A 22,053-nucleotide genomic window follows, 5' to 3' on the forward strand; every position below is an offset into this window, starting at 1 on the left:
CTTCTGGGCATTTCTGTAGTCTGCTGCCTTCTGCCTAATATGAACTGCTCTTAAACAAGTCTGGATTTTGCACGCATGCGTGTGTAGTTCTGGGAATGCTCGCACGCATGCGCATATTCTGTTCCGGGAGTCTTTTTTTATTTTCTTTTTTTCTTTTTTTGTTATTTTCATTTTCAGCTGGGGTAGCTGTACCCTGTAGTCCAATAGCATGAACCACCACTGGAGATGTGGGGCATTGTAGCAGCTGCACAGTTGAAAAGGGGAGGCCCTTGGCAGCATCTAATGTTGTCATTAAGAAGTTTGATGCATGGCTGTGCAAAGGACTTACAGTTTTCTTTTGTTTTGAAGATGGGGAGGTGCAAAGTCTGCATCAGCTGGTGGCCTGAAGGAAGTGGAATTGAAAGGTGATGAATGCTGCTATGGTGGACATTCTGGCCAGTGGAGTGGTGCATTGAGGTTGTAAGTAATTCTGCTTTATTAGATACTTATTTAGGCATGTCAGAAATGGTGGGGTTTGGAGTAGTGTTGAGATAGGTGAACATGATGCATGTCAGGAACAGGGTGATGCAGGTTTGAAGTTTGTTTATGGGGAGTTTGGGGTTGTCCACAAGTGGGGAGGAGTCACAACAGCATGAGGTTGGGTCGGATTTCGTGGGCATTGTAGTTGGGTTTAAGTTTTGTTTTGGGAAGGCTACACTGATGGGTTGCTCAGTGATCTGTGCTGTTTTGAGAGGTTAGCATGCTCTCCATTGGATTTGGCAGCAGTGGGTGGACTTTCAGAAGGAGGTACATTATCTGGTTGACTTTTGAAGAGTAGGTGAAGGGTTTGACAAAGCATTGAAAGGTATGCATGTGTATTGGGGATGTGTGAGGAACTGGGTTCGGTTGGCTAGGCAGAGGTTTGAAGGCCTAAGCAAGGCATTGCTTTCTGGGATTGCTAGTGGATGCAGGCCATGGTTTGTTTTGTTTATCAGATGTGAAGGTAACACGTTTGAAAGAAGAAGTTTCAATGAGTGAAATCCAAGAACAAGGATGGATTAAGGATGTTTTGAAACTCTTTGGTCTCCTGAATTTTGCATGTTGGGCAGTTGACCTGGGTCAGTTTGTTTGTGGATTTGTGGTCCTTTTTTGAGTAGTTTAATGGTATGGGATTTTTGCCAGGCAGGGAATGGTTTTGGCTCACTGGCTGGTAGGATGGAAGGATGTTTGGTGGAGGGATGTTACTGTTTGGAGTTAGTTTCAGTTTGACTGGTGTTGATGGTCTAACCGGCGAAGTTGCAGGGAAAGGGTTACTTTCATTTGGACAATAGGCCAGTGGTACAAGCCTCTGGTGTTACCAGGTGAGGTGTGTCAGGTTGGCTAGGAATTATTAGATGTGTGGTACAGGAATCCTGTGCAGCTTCAAATAGAAAGGTGTATGGTAGGTCATTACAAGATTTTATTAAATGATGTGTTGTGACTGCTATAGGAGGAAGGAATTTGGTGGGGAGGATTGTTCAAATATTGGGTCAGGCTTGGGAACAAGTAAGGCTTTTCAGTCAATCAAGGCAGATTTAGCTGCGATTAGGATTGAAAGTGTGAAGACTATCAGACAATGGCCATTGGTAAGACAGGTTTGAAGGTCTTCCTGTGGATGATTTTCTTTTGTAAATAGAGATTTATTAGACTATACTTGGGGTGATGTTCACTTTATGTATGCATTATGGATCTGTTAGGGCATCTGAGTTATTTTGGTTGCTAGTGTGATGGGTTTTCAGGTTTCTTCCTCCATGCACCTTAGCTTGGGTAGATTTGTAATGGATCAGTTTGTAAGGGCAGGTAGCTAGTATTGGGAAAGGGCATGAATAAGTGGTGGTGTCTTGAGGGTTTGGCTTAGAGGTTGCTGTGGTCCTCATGTTGGGAGTCCTCTGGACTTCATTTTGTTCTGTAAGGGGCAAGGTGATGACGTGTAATCTGTCTGGTTAATGATGAGGAGAGATTTTCAGTGTTTGCTGTTCCGGGATTGATGTTTTCCATTTATTCTTTGTGCATTGGAAGGGTATCAGCTTTGGCAAGGGAAGGCATATTGATTTAAGGAATTAAGATGGTGGGTTGTCGGTCAAGTGCTTTCTTGTCCAGTAGCAGATAATTGGGTTCTGTGACTGGCTTACTCTTAATTTAATTTCCTAGGAAAGGAAATCTCTGTTTGGTTGTGCTTATACCCATTGGGTAGCGGCAAGGAACTGCATTTAGGCCAAATGGCCATAATTGGGTTTGCACTGTTTCAGGTGGCATTGAGCTCCTTAACATCCTGGTAATACATTTGACAGGTAAAAATCTGGGCATAATTCTGAAGCTACAGTTGGTAGTTAGTATAAGTGAAGTTCTGTTTATTTTAAAGAGGTTATACCCAGGTATGTGTATTATGTGGTAGGAGGTAGTACCATGATTTTTTTGGCTTTGGATAGAGCTCATTGGTTTGTTAATGTTAGGTTAGTTAAGCAACTGGCTGCTTTGGGTAGTTATATGACATTACATGGGGGTGTTAATGTTTGGGATCCATTTTAGTTATGAGAGGATGGAGTTCACCTGAATGATTTTTGTTTTGACCTTTTTAGTATACCGTTAGGTTTGTTAGGAGGCTTTGCAGAAGGTTTTAGAGTGAATGAGGGGAACAGCCTGTATCAGGCTGTTTGGCAGAGAAGTTAGGTAGGCTTGACCCTCTTCTGTTCCCCCTCTGGTGTTGGCTGTTTAATTCAGTGAGTTGGGGAATGAAAGTGAGTGATGAGACATTGCTTGATAAGTAAAATAAGCAAGTGGAGGAGAGGACCCTGATATATATATATATATATATATATATATATATATATATATGTATATATATATATATGTGTGTATATATATATATATATGTATATAGATATATATATATATATATATATATATATATATATGTATTTATATATAAGCAAGTGTTGGTGAGGATGCTGCATATTTGGTTAGGGTGAGCAAAGTCATGCTACCCTAGTCAATGGTTTATATGGATGTTCATGCTGTGGTCAAGTAAAGTAAGAGAGCAGAGGTGAGGAAGCTGTTTCATAAGTAAATAAGGGACAGGAGTTGAGAACGCTAATTATTTAGTTATGGTGAGCGAGGTTATGATGCTCTAGTTTATGGCCATATGGATGTTAAGGCTGTGATCATTAAATTACAGTATTATATTTATGGAGTTTAATAAAGGTCGTCAAATGTCATTTGGTGTGGTGTATTCATTGAAGGGGACTGGGACAATATATACATACACTGTAACATAATGCCAAATATTTTATTAATGTGTGTAAGCTTATTATAATTTGTATACTATGGTCTACAGATGTGTCTGAGATTAATATCCTGTAAATAATATATTGCGTATGTAACATGGTGGGCACCTGTTAAATTATATGGTCCTTAGTGCTACTGTTTAGCTTATCTATATATGTATTCATGAAATATATATGCGATATGGAGCTTTTCTCCCTGGAACTCCAGCTGGACTTTCCTGTAAATCAAAGGTAAATAAAAAAACAGGCAAACAAATAAACAAAACAGAAATAAGTTAAGTAAAAGGCTTTATGTTACATGGCCTGATGAAACAAATTTATCTTAAAAAAACTGGCACATTACCTTATTACCTTATACTGCATTCCCACTGTAATTTGTTAGCACCTCTGCAAAGACAAGAAAAAACTTAGCAGGAAAAGGAAGTTGAGAAACTGGCTCTATATTAGAAGACCGAATGTTTAGGTGATCGAACACCTCAACATCGATCTTCTAATATCGAAAGCAAAAAAACGGTGAATGGACGATTTAACGCAGGGAAAGATTTCCCTTGGCCATTCGCTGGAGTTTGCTATTTCCCTACTGTTGAGCGATCTCAGAGTTGGTATATATAGTTAGGTGGGTGTGGAGGGCACAACCCCCCCATGTCAAGGGGTATGTGGGGGGCAAAGCCCCCCCACTTAATTTAGACGTAAAGTAATGTTTTTTGTGTTGTGGCCGAGGGACGTGTTTCCCTGAGGCGTTCGACATTGTGCAGTTCGATATTAGAAGATCGATGTTTAGGTGTTTGATCACCTAAAGAGTCGGTCTTCTAATATAGGCCCGAGAAACTAAATGCTTTGCACTGAAAAATGAAGCTAGAAAGCAGGTCCCAGGGACCACCAATAAAAACCACAACTTCATCAGAATACAAAAAAATCAATGCAAAGTGCGCATTGTTACAGTTACAAAGTCATTTGCATCAAGTATGAGTCCACAAAGTAAGTCTATCACTGGCTAGTGCTTTAAGGTTACATTCATATGATGTGTAACATTTATTTGGGGTTATGTAAAGTCTGTCTTTTTCTTCTTTTTTTAAGTGTATATTTTTTAACAAACTTATTTTGTGGACTCATACTTGATGCAAATGACTTTAAGTGTGGGGCTTTGATTGGTCTTGGTTAATCATGTGCCTGAGAGAGGAAGTATTTAAATGTGAGCATTGCATTGAATTTTTTGTATATTCTGATGAAGTCATGGTTACACTCAAGGAAAGTGCTCATAGCTCTCAACCTTCTTTCTCCAAAATGAGGAATACTATCCTTCATAATGTGGAACAAATGGGCAACATGTGGAACACATGCTAACGGCTTACTAACAACTTCAACTATGAAGGTCATAGGATGGCTAAAATATGTTGGTTTTACTTGAAAAAAAGATCCTTTAATGAATTAATATTATTCATTTCTATTTACCATGGATATCAGTTACAAAATTCCTAATACTAAATGTATGACAGACTCTTTTAATGTGGAACTTTGAGGAACATCAACTTTTTAAGACATTAAATGAGGTACATTCCTCTTAATGAGGTACACTTGCATGGCATGCACTCAATATTGTTTTTATATACAATAATGTTTCCTGTGCTTTTTACTGGTGGTCTCTGGGAACTGGTTCCTAGCTTCATTTTGGAGTTTTTCAAGGTTCTTGGTTTGTTATGCTTTGTACTGAATTCATATTTCCCTTCTGTCCTTCTGGCCCAGCAGTTATGCTTCAGTTAGGCAGAGAGAGAGCTAGGTGGGCTAGACACCAATCATTAATCAGTGCAGGCAGCATTAGGCTCAAGTAACCTATAATGTGTGGGAGTAGGACATAAAGAAATAAGCAGCTAATGCAGGATATATAGAGCCTCAGGTAAAGCAAACAAGTGAGCATGAACAACGTATCCAGGCTACTGTAGAGATGAAGCCCACGGGTTAAATTCTAAGGTAGAAATAGTATTCAGGTTATGATTTGGTGTTTGTAGAGATTACTTAGATTTGTATAGTTATTTAGAGTTTCTTATAGAATATTATGATTGATGACTGCATAGAATAATTAACTGTGGCTGAAACTGGGATGAAGGATTTAGATGAAGAGTGATTACATTTCCATGACTATGGCTATTTATACAATTCTGTCATTATTACTGTGCAATTGACTCCATCCAGTGGTGTATAAAGTGAATATTTTCTTGGGGGTGGTAGTTTATTTGGTCTACTAATAGTAAAGAATAGCAATGGCAAAGATGGATAAGTCGTATGCCTTGACAGACTTATGCAAGAGGGCATTAAACTGTTACAAAGTTCAGTGACTGAGTTGTGCTCTGTGTGGTTTAGTCTAGGATTATGTTACTTCATTAGCAGCATTCAGTAATGCCTAAAGTTTAAGACATGAGGGAGTTGAATGCTAATGTGGTAGTGTAGTGAGCCTTTGATTAGTCATTCTCCAGCTGCAGAAGCTGGCTTGATAGCATGATATGTTGTTCCTTAATAACGACTTTGGTGGAACATCTTCTGTGTGTGACTAGTGGCATTAGTTTGGTGGCTGCACTATTCTTATTTAATAAGTCATTAGGCACTTTACAGCTGTGGGGATAAGGGGTGTTGTTGTTTCAATTTGGTTGTATGTGTGCTATTGGCTATTGCTTTATGAGCTTGTGGAAGTCCTAATGTGTGTGCAGTTTGATGCTTTGGTATTACAGCATCTTAGCTTTTGGCAAGTTTTCAAACACAAAGTGCTGTATGCAGTAATCTTGCCACTCCTGCCACTGATATCTGCTATGTGTTTGGATCCCATTCCACTGATATCAGTATTCCTCTTACATAATCACCATCTTCAGTCATGCAGGGACTGATGCGGTCACTGCTTTGGGGTGATGAATAGGGACAGCTAGGCAATACAACAGCAGCAAAGCAGTGAAACAGCAGCAAAATAAAGATAATGAATATATAGGGACCATCGTGGTTAAGTTGGCTTCACTTTGCACAACTTAGTATTGCACTCTATTTTTTATGCCTGTTACCAACTAGCAATCTTTTGGACCATAGTTACATCTTAGTAATACATATCTGCTTGTGAGTCTTGTTGGCAAACAAAGTAGTAGCTATGCTTGGCTCATGCTGGATTGCAGCAGATATGTAGCGCAGAGTCTCTCTGGATTTATAATGTTACATACATCTATAACCAAACAACATAATAAATTGTAGTTAAATACAAAGAACTAGTGTTAGTATTATATTACTTTATTAGCAGCATTCAGTAACGCCTATGGTTTAAGTCAGGAACCACTCCAGTTCCTCTGCATTCCACTTCAATGAAGGAAAACGACCTATGGCATGGGTTTCAATGACCAAGCCAAGAGCAATGCATTGCTGTAAAATGGACAAAACAGCTTGCTGATGGCATATCTGCTAAATAAAGAAAGATGAGATACATGAATGGGAAGGAGACATGAGATATATCTCTCTTGTTTAAATTGTGCTGGGCTACATGCAGAGTCACTGGGATGATGCACCTTGTTTGGGGTTTGATTGTTTTACTGGATGCCAAACAATGCACAGCTGATTTAAACCAGTGCTGCAGCTTGTCAAGCTGTTTGTTTTGTGGTTCAGCAGGCATCACAGTCACCACTTATGCTAGGGAGATCTGAACACGGGTTTGCTGTTTTGCCACATTTTGAAGTTTATATTTTTACAGCAGAAAACCCATGAAAAATATTAAATAGACAATGAAACTTTGGGCTGCCTGCAAAAAACTAAGAGTGGAAGTGTAAAAATATGACCAACAAAACCCAGAGATGTTTGAAAGATATAAAAAAAACAACACGTAGGGTTACCACCTGTCCCTCTTTGCGAGGGACAGTCCCACTTTGGACAGTTGTGTCCTGTGAAAAAAACTAAAAAATGGCAAATATCGTGAGATTTTAAGACCAAATATATTTCTTAAATTGTCTTTAATAATTGCACAAAACTGATATTTTGTATATGAAACATAAATATTTTATCAAATAGCAAAGCAACTCAAATGCTACAAAAATAAGCTTTTATTTTGGCAAAAAAGTGAAGTTCTGACCTTTACACTGGCCGCGGGTATGTTTTGCCCTGCACAATCTCACATTTCTACAAAAAATGTCCCACTTTGAGCATTTGAAAAGGTGGCAACCCTAACAACATGGGCATGTGAAAGAAAGAGAGATCTGATATGGTGCAATATTTATAAAAAGTATAAAGCAAAACTAATCAATACAAAAAAGCAGCTCCAAAGATAATTGAAGAGAAATACAGGCAATGGCACCCAAATATGAAAAATGTCACAGAACAAAAAAAAAAAAATACAAAGAGAATTGTAGAGCAGAAGATTACTAATGTAGAAGTTAACCAAATAAAAACTGAAGTTATGGATTACTTGCAAAGTGAAGGATTTAGTGTAAAAAGCACAGTGCAGGTAATGTCACAGCATAATGGAGCAATGAGTCCACAAATTAAAAACAAATGGGTGGAGTAAGAGATATCTGAAGAAGAAATAAGAACACGAGAAAGAAAAGAGATGTTATATGGTGAAATATTAATGCAAAGGAGAAAACAAAACTGATGAATACAAATAAATAAATAAATAAATAAATAAAACCACACAAAAGATATTTGAAGAGAAATACTGACAAAGGCACATGGATATAGAAAAGCTAATACACAAAATAAGAAAACAAAGGTGGGAGAAAAAGGGGAACTAGTAACGGAGAAGTTCAAGAAATAGAAATGTAGTTATGGATTACCTGCAAAGTGAATGATTTAGAATAGAAAGTACAACACAGATAACATCACAGCATGATGGAACAATGAGCCTACAAACTAAGGAGAAACAGGAGCAGCAGGAGGAATCTGATGACTTGCCACATGATGATTATATTCTGGTGCTTTCATTAGGAAACCGGTACAAAAGTTCAGTTGAAGTTGCACAGCAACGGAAGCTGCAGGAAACAGTGGCAATTCTAATGTAGGCAATGTTGTAGATTGATAGACCAAGGAGTTATTTATTATTTTATTTGACATTTGTTAACCAGAATAGTCTGACTAGGCAAGACGCCCTTTTTTAGCAGAGACCCAAGGAAAAGCTCCAAACATATAAAACTTATACAAGTACAACATAGTAATAACAAAAAGGAAATCTTGACTTATTTACACAAGAAATTAAACAATTTCATTTACACAGGGCTAAAGACTACAATAACCATATTGGCAAATGGTCAACTAGTTACATAATTGAGTGTCAATTCAGTATTTATTAGACTGTGAGAAAAACAGCTTATCTATTGATTTAGATGGTCAGATGTAGATAATGTAACATTCTATAGGTAAGATTGTGAAAAGTGTGAAGAGGAGTTAAAGAGGTGAGAGTGGAGAGAGGGTAGATAGCTATTAGGTGGCAGTAGAGCAAGGGCAAAGCTATTTGCTAACGATGATTTTTTTTTTAGGTTTGTTTTAAATAGCATTAGGGATGTTAAGAGGTAAGGTTTGCTGACAGGCTATTCCAGGTCTTACCTATGTAGTTTGCAAAGAGGGAATCTTATGTTTGATTTTTGGTTATGTGTTTTTTTGTTGGTGGATTGAAGAGTTCTGCTAGTAGCACAGGGTTGAAGAAGTGTTTGGATGGCAGGTATTTTTTCAGGATCAGAGAGGGTTTTATGGGCCATTGTGAGATGTGTATGGTGTAGGAGATGGGGGAGTTCTAACCAGCTGAGTTGCTTGAGTGCTAGGCAGTGGTGTGATCTAGCTGGTAGGTTTGTGGGAGATTTAGCTATTTTATTGTAACTGGTTTCAAGTTTATGTATTTCAGATTTCTTAAGATTAGTGAGAACTAGAGCTGCATATGGTAAGGTTGGGAGTAATTGGGATTGGGCAATGGCTATTTTGCTATTTTTGGTGAAGTAGTGTTTGTTCCTGTATAGGGTACCAAGTTGTTTGTGTACTTTATTAACTGTCTAGGAAATGTGAATGTCAATTTAAGTTTATGGTCTATTTCAACTCCCAATAGTTTAGTGTGGAGTGAGGGAGTTATGATGGTATAGTTATGTAAGGTAATGTAGAAAGTGTTAGAGGGGAGAGGAGTTTTGTTAGGTGAGAAGATCAACAGTTTGTTTTTTTAGGGTTTAAGATTAGATGAGCATTTGTGAGCCAGGACTCAACTTCATGAAAGTTTTTTTTTTAGCTAGAGTCTGAAGTTCAGTAAGGAGGGAGCAGAGCAAATCACAAGTGAGTTGTCTGCATACTGGATGAGTGAAGCATGTGTGGTTGCAAGATTGAGGTTATTAGTAAATATAGTGAATAGTAGTGGGCCTAAGATAGAGCCTTGGGGAATTCCAAGGGCCACTGGAAATAGGAGAGATAAGGTTTGTTGCCATGAGACTGCTTATTCACGTCCTGCAAGGTAATCTTTGAACCAAGCTAGAGTGGAGTGACAGAAATGTAGCTCAGAGAGAATGTTTAATAGTTTATCATGGGAGACCATATCAAAGGCCTTTGTCAGATCTAGGAAAATAAATGAGACATAGTTATTGTTGCTTCTGTGATGGTTGACTATATTAGTAAATGACATTAGTACGGTTGTTGTGCTATAGAATGTTCTGAAACCAGTTTGTGTATTAGCAGTTTGTTATTGAGTAAGCATTCAGTGGTCTCCTTATGAATTACTCTTCCTAGAATTTTTGATAGCGGTGATAAAATTGCAATAGGTCAATAGTTATTAAGATCAGCTGATGGACCACCTTTATGTAGGGGAATGATATATGAGTTTTTCCAAATGGGAGGGACCTGGTGTTCGGCTATTGATTTATTGATAAGAATAGATATGGGGTATGCTATGCCTTCTGCAGTTAAGTTTAGGTATTCTGTAGTTAGATTGTCTGCAGCTAGTATAGTTAGTTTTAGTTTTTTCAGACCTTTCCTGATAGTGTCAGTTGCTACTGGTTGCAGTGAGGAGGTGGACATGGTGTTTGATGTAGGGAAAGAGGGTTTGCTTGTTGAGGGTGTTTGATTTTTGGACAGTTCTAAGATGGTTTCTGTAAAGTATTTGGTGGTGGGGGGGGAGTACCTGTTTTACCTAGGATAAGGATATTGTTTATTGTGGACCAGAATTTTTGTGGGTTTTTGTGGTGTTTGGTTTGTATTTCTGTGTAACAGTTAACTTTATTTTAATCTGTTTCTTTGCTTTATTCCTAAGTTCCCGATAAGCTTGAAATGTGGGTTGGATCCTATTTGTTTTCCAGGTAGACCGAGCCTTATCTCTAAGCCTGAGAAGAGTTAGTGTTTCTTTTTCAACCATGGGGCATAGTTAGATTTAACATGTATGCATCTACTGGGTACTTGGGAGTTTAGAATGGGAAGGAAAGTAGAGTTGAAGTAATTCACGGCTTCTTGTAGGGAAAGCTGTTTTAATGGGACCCAATTACAATGTTTATGTATCTCTATAAGTTTGCTAGGGCTGGGTTGTTTTTTATTTCTTATTTGTAAAAGAATGGGTTGTTTAGTTGGGATATCTTTCTGACCAGATAAGTGGGATAGTGATCAGTGAGGTTGTCTGGTAGACAGCCTGAAGAGGGGTATAGGGCTGGTTTGTTAGTTAACATCCAGTCTAGAGTGGAGTGTCTGTTTCAAGATTTATTTATCCTGGTGGGTGATTGGATGAGTTGTGAGAAACCGTGGAGGTTAATACAGTTTTTGGGGTGTGGGGAGTTGCAATCTGACCAGTCTATATTAAGATCACACATTATGAGTGTTTCTTGGGGTAGGTTATTGTTACATCAGTGGAGTATTTTTTTCCAGCTTTTGGATATTATCTCCCGGTGGCATGTAGAGACCTATAATGTATATATGTATATTGGTGTCAATGTTTAGTTTGTCAAATATTGTTTCTGAGTTCTTATTTCCTATTGATTTTTCAGCTAGTGTTTCTATAGAGAGGTGTTTTTTTTAGAATAAAGCTACACCGCCACCTTTTTTGTTTTTTTTTGTCAGAGCAAATAATGTTATAGCCTGGTGGAAGTATTTCGTTAGTATTCGTGTTAGCATTTAGCCAGGTCTCTGTGAGTAGCACAATGTCTGGTGTGTAAAGAGACAAGTTAGCATGAAGCTCATAAATTTTATTGTTTATACTCATGTTCATATTCAGTATTAGTAAATCTGATGACTCTCTACTAGGAATAATCAATGGCTGATGAGTGGTGATGTGAGAGATAGGATTGGGGGTACGGTTGAGGGGTTGGTGTCTGGGCCAGGGTTCGGATGTATGTCACCACGTAGGGTTAGCCTTGATGCTATTTGGATGATATATTTCAAGAGTTTGTTAACGTGTTTGCCATATGTCAATGAAATTTTGGGTAAGTTTGGATAATGAGGTGGGGAGAGTTTAGCTTGGGCTAAAGTTGTGACATTGAAAATGGTACTTACTATATAGACGTTAATTATATTGAGAGGGTGGGGATGGCTGCTAGATGTGGAGTGGAATGGGGTGGTATGGGGAGGATTGTGTGATAGGGAGTAATGTTGCTTGTTACTATTAGTAGGCTTAGTGAAGCGGTCAGAAGGATTATCTGGCATATTAATGTAATAGATAGTTGCCAAGTTATTTTATTTATTTTATTTTATTGATGTTTGTTTACTGGGAAAGTCCACTGGGCCAGAATGAGCACATTTTCAGAGGAGGCCTGGGGAGAAAAGCTCCAATATCACAAAACAATAGAATACAAAAATACAGAGTAGCTTAACACATGCAAGATACAGAGTAACAAACGATCAGCATAATCCTGAAGTATCATATGTACAGCTTCGGATATGACTTAATTCACTGGTTGCAAAAATAAACATGCATTTCAAACTTCTGTGTAATTTTTAGTAAATTATCACAATAAGGTATAATTGAGTACAGAAGGGTTATAATGTGTCATAGACAAAAAATTAGTTTTTGAAGGGTTATATTTATGAACAGGGATTCCCTGAAGGGAATACTCACTACAAAGGATTACTATTTAGAGAGAGGAGGTAGGCTGAGGTGAAACATAATAAGGGAGAGAAAAGAATGAAATAGAGAGTTGGGCTACTATATAAGCAGGTGTAGTTCAGGAGAGAAATGACATCAGGTGATGGCATAGTGAGGAGTAGGAGGTTTGGTCGAGCAATTACAAATCCATTTTGAGGAAAGGTATTTTTGTAGAGTGGCTTTGAAACTAGGATGGGTGTGTTCACTGTGTAGAGAAGAGGGGAAAGTTATTTCAAATTTAGCTATGGTCCAGGAGTATGGAAACATACCTGCTGCTAAGTTAGATTTATGAAAGTGCAGTAAGTGTTGTTGTTCTGACCGTTGTGGTCTAAGGGGGGTGTAGATGTTGAGCAACGAACTGAGGGCTGGCAGTCTTGTGATTTGTGAATTAGTTTATGAGTGGTAGTAAGCTGAAGGACTAGCAAGTAGTGTGGGAATTCAAGCCACTTAAGTTTTCCTAATGCAGTACAATGATGGGAAGAGTGGTGGCTACCGTAGCAAATTTGGTGATTTCATTGTAACAGGATTCTAGTTTTGTTTTTGGAGCAGAATGCAAGTTGATTAGTAGAGGTGCACCGTAGGTTAAGGAGGGTAGTAAATATGAGAATACTAATGCTTCTTTAGTTGGTAAGGAAAGGAATCTCTTATGCCTGTATAATAATCCTAGTTTTTTATGCATTTTATTTATGTTGGACTGGATATGAAGGTCGAATTTCAGGTCTCCATCAATTATCACACCTAACAGTTTAGTACTAGATACTACTTCAAGTACTGCGGAATTCTAGATACTACTTCAAGTACTGCGGAATTCTAGATACTACTTCAAGTACTGCGGAATTCTAGATACTACTTCAAGTACTGCGGAATTCTAGATACTACTTCAAGTACTGCGGAATTTGATGGCAGAATATTAAAGTCTAATTTGTTGAAGGTTACGAGTGTTTGGAGGTGGCCAATTGAGGATGAGCTAATGCTAATTAGATTCACATAATAAAATTAAAGTGAAGGGGAGAGGAAGTATTTAAGAATGTGAAATATGTTAGCCTGGGTGTGGAAAAGATGTGGGAGTGAGTTTAGGAGGAAGTATACGAGAGAGTTGTAAGTGATGGAGTAAGCTGATTGGAGGAGGAAGAGGGTGAGTGGTTTTGTAGTTATAAATCAAGGGAAAGTAGGGTAGGAGAATGGAATTTAGCCCAAGCCCAATGAGGGTGGAACGGAGCGGGCTGAAACTGGGTGTCAAATAACAATCAGAGAGATTGATTTCAGGTAGAAAAATTAAGTATGAGTTTAGGTTACAGTTTCTGTTTAATAACAAACAAACATCCAAATGTTAGAAGTTGCTAGGAGAGAGAGAAAACTTTTGCTAGCTTGATAATATGACTTATTCTAATAGTGTATAGAGGGAGAGACTACATCAGACCAAAATGGCAGGAGTGCCATACAGCTGTCATCCCGAGTGTGGCGAGTGATAACAGTTACAAGTACATAAAAACAGCTATTGTAGAAAATTGTAATCAAGTTATATTTAGTCAGTAACAGAGCTACAGCTCCTAATACAAGCGTAGGAGCTTATAAAAAGTAACTGGGATGTGACATACAGGTCTCTTTTTTTGTGTCCTGATTACTGATGATTTTACTCAGGTTCTTGACCTTGCTCAATGCCATAGGGAGTGCTTTTAAGACACTGGAGGTGCGGGAAGTGTTGATTGGAGTAACAGGGACTGTGTAAATGTCCCTTTTCTTGAGTCCTGATTACTGATGATTCTACTCAGGTTCTAAACCTTGCTCAATGATGTAGGAAGAGTGTTTAAGACACCGGAGGTGCGGGGAGAGTTGAATGGAGTAGCAGGGACTGTGTAAAGGTCCCCTTTCTTGTGTCCTGATTACTGAGGATTCTACTCATGTTCTCAATCTTGTTCAATGCTGTAGGGAGCCCGTTTAAGACACTGAAGGTCTGGGAAGAGTTGAATGGAGTAACAGGGACTGTGTAATGTGAGGTCAATTCCATTCCAGGGGATGCAGCTGATTTGGCCATATTAAGGAGCAGCTGATGATGCAGGATGCATCTAAATAGGATATGTCACAGGAAGATGTTCTGGAACTTTCTGTAGAATGCCCATAAGAAACAGAAAGCAAAGAATGTGCCCTCAGCTTAGAAGAAAATGATCTAAAGGAAGAGCTGCTTGATATAATAGAGATCAGCAGACATATTAAGATTGATGAAGGAAATAGATTACAGAAAATAAATAAGATCCCAAATGGTAAAATAGATGAATACAAAAATCAAATATATTAAGAGAAATTCAAGTGATATGACAGAAGTAAATAGAATATGTTACTGTGCAGCTAAGTTAATAACAGATAAAGTCTTACAGGAGCAATATGGGAAAGGAAGGGAAAAAATCAAATGCCACCATGGAAGCACTGAATATAGAAAACTATAAAACAATCAAGAGAAGAAGTGTCACTGTTAGAAAAATATCGACGTAGGAACAGGACAACAAAAATACTTAGAAAGATAGAAGTGGTAAAAGCAATACACAGTATCAAACTAGGCCATGATCTATTATATACTATTGCAAATAATAAAGTAAAGATAGCACAGGCAAAAAGAAAAAAAAAACTTGGATGATATGAAACAAACCAAAAGAATGGGAACAACACCAAAAAAAAAGAAAAACTGGCACATTTTGGAGAAGTATTTATGAAGACCCTGTAAAACATGACAAAGATGCTGAATAGATAGAAAAATTTAAAGAAACAGTAAGGAGTTAAAATGTACAGGATATGAAATGAGATGAAATAATAGCCACAAAAATTGAACTATAATTAAGAAAAGCTCCTAACTTGAAAACCCCGGGCTCAGATGCAGTACCTAATGTCTGGCCAAATGTATTAACATCTTTATACAAAGACTTAGCCCTGAATAAGAATTACTTATATGCACATTCTGAGCAGATACCACTCTGGTTAACAACAGGAAAATGATATTACTCCATAAGAGTGAACCTGCAAGCCATCCTAAAAACTATAAACTAATAACTTGAATTCCAGTGATGTACAAACTATACATTGCAATTGATGCAGACAATTTATACTGATTTACAAAAAAAAAAAAAAAACTCAATCAGCAACAAAAGAAAGTCATATGGAACAAAGGATCATTTGTTGCTAAATAAGGCCATAATAGAGAATTGTAAAAATAGGCAGAATTTAAGGATGGCATGACTAGATTACAAAAAAGACAACATCCCACATCCATGGATGTATAAAATGTTCTCTACATTGATTAGTTACATTGCAGTGGCCATTAAACAGTGGTAAACTACTTTGCAGTTAAGCCATGACAAAGGGTATATTATTATCTCAGGGATAAAAATGCAAAGGGGGATACTCCAGGGTGGTTTTTGTCACTGAAGCTGTTTTGTCTTGCCTTTAACTCATTAAGTTGTTTTCTTAACAGATTAGGTCGGGGTTATAATCCCGCTCCTAGAAAACAGCCCCACTTAAAGACTTCTTATCTACTTTTTATGTACGACTTAAAACTGTCTAGTTCATTAGATCAAGAGTTGAAAGCCAAGTGCAAGTGGTTAAAACTTTCTTTGACGATATAAGAATGTCACTTGGTCTTGATAAGTGTGTAAAAGCAATGCTTACAGAAGGTAAGTTGTAGTACCAAGAAAATATTTATTTGAAACAGGAATGTGATATAAAGCAACTTGAGCAGGAGGGATTGTATAAATATTTGGGAACTGATGAAGGATTAGCAGTAAAACATGAACAAATGCAAATAAAACTAAGGAATACTTCAGAAAACTATAACTAATTTTGAAGACAGCCCTGCCATCTGGGAATAAAGTCCAAGCTATAAACCAACTTGTTTTTCCTATTTTAACTATTTTAACTTAGTTTTGAGATGAGTGACTGCCTGCAAAAGGTCTTGAAACAGACAAGAAAACAAGAAAAATGCTTCATGCTTCATGCTTATCAAATGATATATAAAAATGTATACCAAGACAATACCAAGACAAGACAATACATTTCACATGTATGGGCTTCCTAGAAATTGATTACATGTATAGCTCTGCGGTAATGGGACTACAAACATATCTGCTGACCTCATCAGAACCAAACATACAGAAAGTTTTAAAACATGAGGAAAGGAAGTCTCAGATGACCCTCTGCTTAGTTTTTCAGAAGCATTGCGGTGTCAGGCAGGAGTGGAAATCAAACCAGAAGGAGACAAAAATCAGACAGCAAATGAACTTGCCAAAAAAAAAAAAAAACGAAAGAAAGAATACAAGGAGAAGGATCCGATAAGAAGAAAGGAAATGTGGAAAAGCCATATAGTGGCAAGTACAGAGATCTGCTGGAACATGCTCAAGTAGATCAGGATTTGACACAGAAATAGTTAAGTGAGTTGAAACCAAAACATAAAAGGTTAATAAGGCAGCCTAGGATAGTGGACTATGTACATGTTGGTTTACAAAGTCTGTTGAACATGGGAGAAACATACAAATGTAGGGTCTATAAAAAAGAATTGGAAACAGCCACAAATCGTGTTGCTATGGACGATATACTTATGGCTGAGGGACTGTACATTGAGAGGCATGATAATGTGTCAATACTGTTGCATTGGGGATTGTGCAAACACTACAATACAAAAGTAACTGAGCAGCACTGGAAATTTCCCTGCTCTATATGAAAAGAGACATGATAGAGCTCTCAAATGATGTATCCTAGGCAGATAAGAGCCTGGGATTGAGCAGAACTCTACCTTCTTCAAGGATGATGCCACAATATGAGCAAAAAGTAATTGATTTCAATAATTGGCTAAGTTTTCTTGTGTCATTTAAAGGGGGGGGGGTCCAATATTTGTTAGCCTGGGAGGATATGATCCATAGACTGTGCTGCACTTATAAAGGAAGGCCTGCATTTGTCCGTACTAGGGTTTTGATTATTGGCGAAGACACTATCCACCATCATACAGACTTATTTTGGCAGTGTCAACCTGATAAACCTACCAACATAATGAAGCCAGCAAAGGAAAACATGAAGGTGTTACTGATGAGTGCTGACAGTCTAAACAAGAAACACCACTTCCTATAATCTCTCTCCACCCTAAAGGATGCAGACGTCACTGGAGTGACTGAAATGTCATTTAAAATGTTGAGGAGCACTTCAGATGTGAAGGGTTATAATGCCTTCTATATGTTTAGGCCAGCTTCTGTGCAGGAGAGAGATTAAAAAGGTGGAGGTGTCTCAATCTTCCTCCAGAAGAAACTTGCATCAAGGCTGGTAAAGAAACAAGATGCACTAGCCCATCTTCATATCCAGAAAGGTCCTGTACTATCTAGCTAAAGAGCTCTCTCTCTATTACTCGAGAAAGCCATAGCGCCTACTACAGGAACTGGAGTCACTTAGTATTAAACCTAATACCATTTTGCTAGATGATTTAAACTATCTAACCATAGGCCAGGAAACCCACTCCATCACCAGTGCACAAGCACTGAAATTCCTGGACTTTGCCAATGCAAATGCCCTGGAACAATTAGTCATAGTACCACTAGGGTGGTACAACATCATGGATCTTGCCCTTACTAATATGGGGCATCTTGCATGATCTTGTTAGGTCTGACCATAAAGCCATCTCCCTTGAAAGTGAATTGGAACCAGACATTCCTTCCACCCAAGGAACCTTTAGAAGTTTCTCTGAGGCAAACTACCCACTACAAGGCAAGCCATTGGCAAACTTCATATCCTCAACAAACCCAGTTAAGTCTGCTGAGTACATGGAAACATATACCTCCAAACTATTCAAGCATTTAAACAGCTGCATAGATGCAACTGTACCATGCAGGAACAAGCACAGGACACACCGCAGAAATAAGCCTTCTTTGTGGAACAATAATATCAACAGGCTTTATAGCAAAAGGAAGAAAATTTTGATCAAAAGTAAGAAAAGTAACTCAGAGAATGATAGAGCCCTTGTCAATGAAATAAAAACAACTCAGGAGCTTAATAAAATCTACCAAAGTGAAGTTTAAAGCTCACATAATCACCCAAGCCAAAGAGAATTTCAAGGTGTATTTTTAAATTATGTTTTTAAATGCAAAAGTACAATGCAGCAATGCTCTGAGCTGACTGTGAACAATGTTAACTACAATGAGACTGAAGATATACCTGATATACCAGCCAATAAATTAATTTCATACTTTACCCCTCTCTCCCCTCCATTTGTCCTACAAGATATACCTGAAACCACCTCAATTCCAGCTATCACACAAGACCAAGTGATAAAAACACTATCAAAATCTAAAAACACTGCATTGATGGGTTCTGCTAATATTCCAGGATGCATCTCAAATAGTATTAAGCATGACTTAAACATCCCATACTAACACTGTTCAACCTCATCCTCTATACAGGTTTCATAACAAGTGGATGGAGGACATCTACGGTCATTCCCCTGCATAAGGGAAGACCTTCCACAAACCCATAAGTCTGACTAGCCTTATGTGCAAAGCCATGGAAAGACCTATTATGGAAGTAATCAACAAGGACATAGCGAACACTGGACCTGTATCATTTTTAATTTATCAAGTGCAGGTCAAGCTTACTCACTCTGGTGGGCTTCTTTGAAATAGATTTCAAAACAATGGATGAAGGTAAAATCATACACAATGCATACAAGACCAAGCTAAGGCTTTTGATACAATCCCCTACTTGAGCATAGTAAAAAAGCTAAATAAACTGGGGAAAAAAAAACTACATCACCCAATGGATTATCACCTAACTCACAGATGGGATGCAGGAGGCTACCCCCTCAATGAGACCAGTAACCAGTTGAGTTCCCCAGGATTTGGTGCTGGGACATCTTCTATTTGGCATATGCTTCTCTGAAGTGAAATCTGACTAAGCTTGCAGATGACAGCAAGTTAGGACCAGTTATTAATTCCCCAAATGGCTTAGCTATCCTCTGGGAAAGCTTGTCCCAAACAAGTAAGAGGTGCCAGAATCTAGGACTGAAATTCCATGCCAAAAGATACATTACCATATCTTTGAGAGTTGAGCCAGTTTGTTCTGGATTTTAGAATGTATTTGGACAATGTCTTACCATCTGGTCAATGTGCATCCACTGTTCGGTGAAACACCCTGTATACTACACAGCTTATAAACAACAGAATTCTGTCTAGATCTAGGAATGTCATTGTCCTCCAATACTCATTGAGTATATTGTCTTCTTTGGCACATATCTGTCAACAGCTGCCCATAGCGATTCCATCGTCAAAGGATTCAAAACCTAAACAATGTGTCCTGCATGGGCTGCTTCAAAGCCCTGCTACTATACTTGATGTCTTGCAGACAGCTAATAATTAGCCCGTGTCTGTCTTATGAGGTGTCTTACCACTCAATACTGATGGACTTACTGCGGACCAGCATGCCAAGTAGCATCAGAAATACTCAGCCTAGCCATCTAAACATCTTATCCAACAAGAAAACAATGGTTTGGATAGACATCTGTACCTCGCAGGGATATCACTGTTCAGGAACAGACTCCCTGGCCCCATAAAACAAAGCTAATCTCTGTTCATTTTCAAGAACAATGTTGATCTCTGGATAGATAATAGAATATTTACCAGAGGACAGCCTCTGTACTACTAAAGGACAGAGGCACCTTCTAAATGCCACTTTATCTTACACGTGTCACCTCAAATTATTTGTAGTATGATCCCATTTATTTTAACTAGGGTTACTATATAATTGCTGACCATGGGATGGTTAATGCTGATGTAACACTAAATAATTCAAGCTCCAAAAGGCAAATTGACAAGGTTTAAAATATCCTGTATCGGCAGCTAGTCTGGTACTTACCTATGAACATATAAAAGGACAATCAGTATCCATGGTGGCTTACACAATAAAAATAAAGCTGCCTTTCAATATACCACACTTCAGGAAACTATATTGTCCATCTTGACCTTGTTGTTGCTGTTTTTAATTTCCAATAAAAGTATTCCTCTGTGTTCTGAGCTGTTGTTTATATGCTTTTTTGGCTTTGTTTTGATTTTACATATATTTTATTTTTGTTTTGTTTTGTTTCAATGTCTTGAATGGATACTGCCAGTCTTTATTCCCGCTGTATTTCACAATTCCCATCATTGCTTTATATCTACATCCTATGACTAGTGTCATCAGACTTACTGAGATATTTGAATATTTTTCACTGTCACTAAACATACATGGTAAGAGTGTCTACCTCGCCTTTCCTTCTTGCATTGAACCTGAGAAGCTAACACAATGTTAACATTATGCTATAAGTTACCCATTATCCCTCCTTGGTTAAGAATCAGGACACAATGTTAATGTCAACAAACATTACTGATTCATTTTAACAAGAAAGACAATTAACAGGCGAATGCACAGTTCTAGACTTCTAATGGGGAAATCATCCATCTAAATAATTAGGGATTTATAGCCACCAGCTGCATTACAAAGTGCCTTTTGTGTGATTCTTAACAGTACTCTTGGCAACTGAGAAATTTTAATAGGCTCCTCAATGGTCTTTTGAATTGTGTGCCTAGTAACAACCAATAAAGTGAGTCATGGCTAAGAAGCATTTGCTATATGCCTCAAGATTTTCTTTAAACAAGAAATATCATTATTGAATTATCACTTATGACAGAGGTGATCATATATTTACATAAATAAAAGTAAATCGTATTGACATCATTTCAGCTGAAAAAATGATACATCATCTATAACCTGCTATGCAATCATTTGTCAGACATTACATCACTCAATCATTTCCTGCCTTCCCTTAAACCTCATTCCTCCTCCAAAACATGACTCTACATGTATTCTTCTCACAATTCCCATTTTCTATGTATGTGTCTGCCACCCTTTTATTAATATCCAACTTCTAATGCTACTATTACTGTTACTATATTCACTAAGACTAGTATGGCTAGTTTATACTTTTTGATTTCCATTTTCTAGTAATTGTTGTTTTGGCAGGCACTATAATTAAATTCAGCGAGGACTTACTATGCCTATACAATTCTGACTCTGTATCACAGGTCAAAAAAAAAAAAAAACATTTCCTTAGTTACATCAATTTACTCTCCCAGTATTACTGAGAGAGAAGTTTGTAGGGAGTTTTTTTTTAATCTCATGAATAAGATCCAGCAGAAGGCTTCTAAAATCAATGTGTACTTTATTAAAATAGCAACATAACACAAATAAAAATCAGGTAAGTGCTTTCATGCTATCATAGCATTTTTTCAGACCTAATATAATCAGAAATCCTGCTTACATCTTTATACTAGAATTAACCAATCTCATAAAAGCATTACTTATTTGAGCAGACCTTAAGCGCTGGTTTTGCAGGTTTTCTCCAGTAAATTTCAACCTCATCTTGTCTACTCTCTGCACTCCTAATCACAGTCATCCCTATTAGCATAATTTCCATTCTTCATTCCCATGTTGTCTTATTATTCTGGAATACTTTCTGCTACTTTATAAATATAATATTCTGTATGGTTACTTTTATTTTCCTTAAGGATCTGCATCCCAAATCCCAGTATCTCCTTATTTCCTGAGCTACCCTCCCTGTTTCATCATCATCCCTTTCCACTTTGAGTTATAGCTTTCTGCTTTTGCTATGTATAAGAGCCTTAACTGTGTAGCTTTGAAATG

Source organism: Protopterus annectens, chromosome 2.part0, assembly GCF_019279795.1.
Source record: "Protopterus annectens isolate FY-2018-M chromosome 2.part0, PAN1.0, whole genome shotgun sequence".
In the NCBI taxonomy this organism is placed as follows: Eukaryota; Metazoa; Chordata; order Ceratodontiformes; family Protopteridae; genus Protopterus; species Protopterus annectens.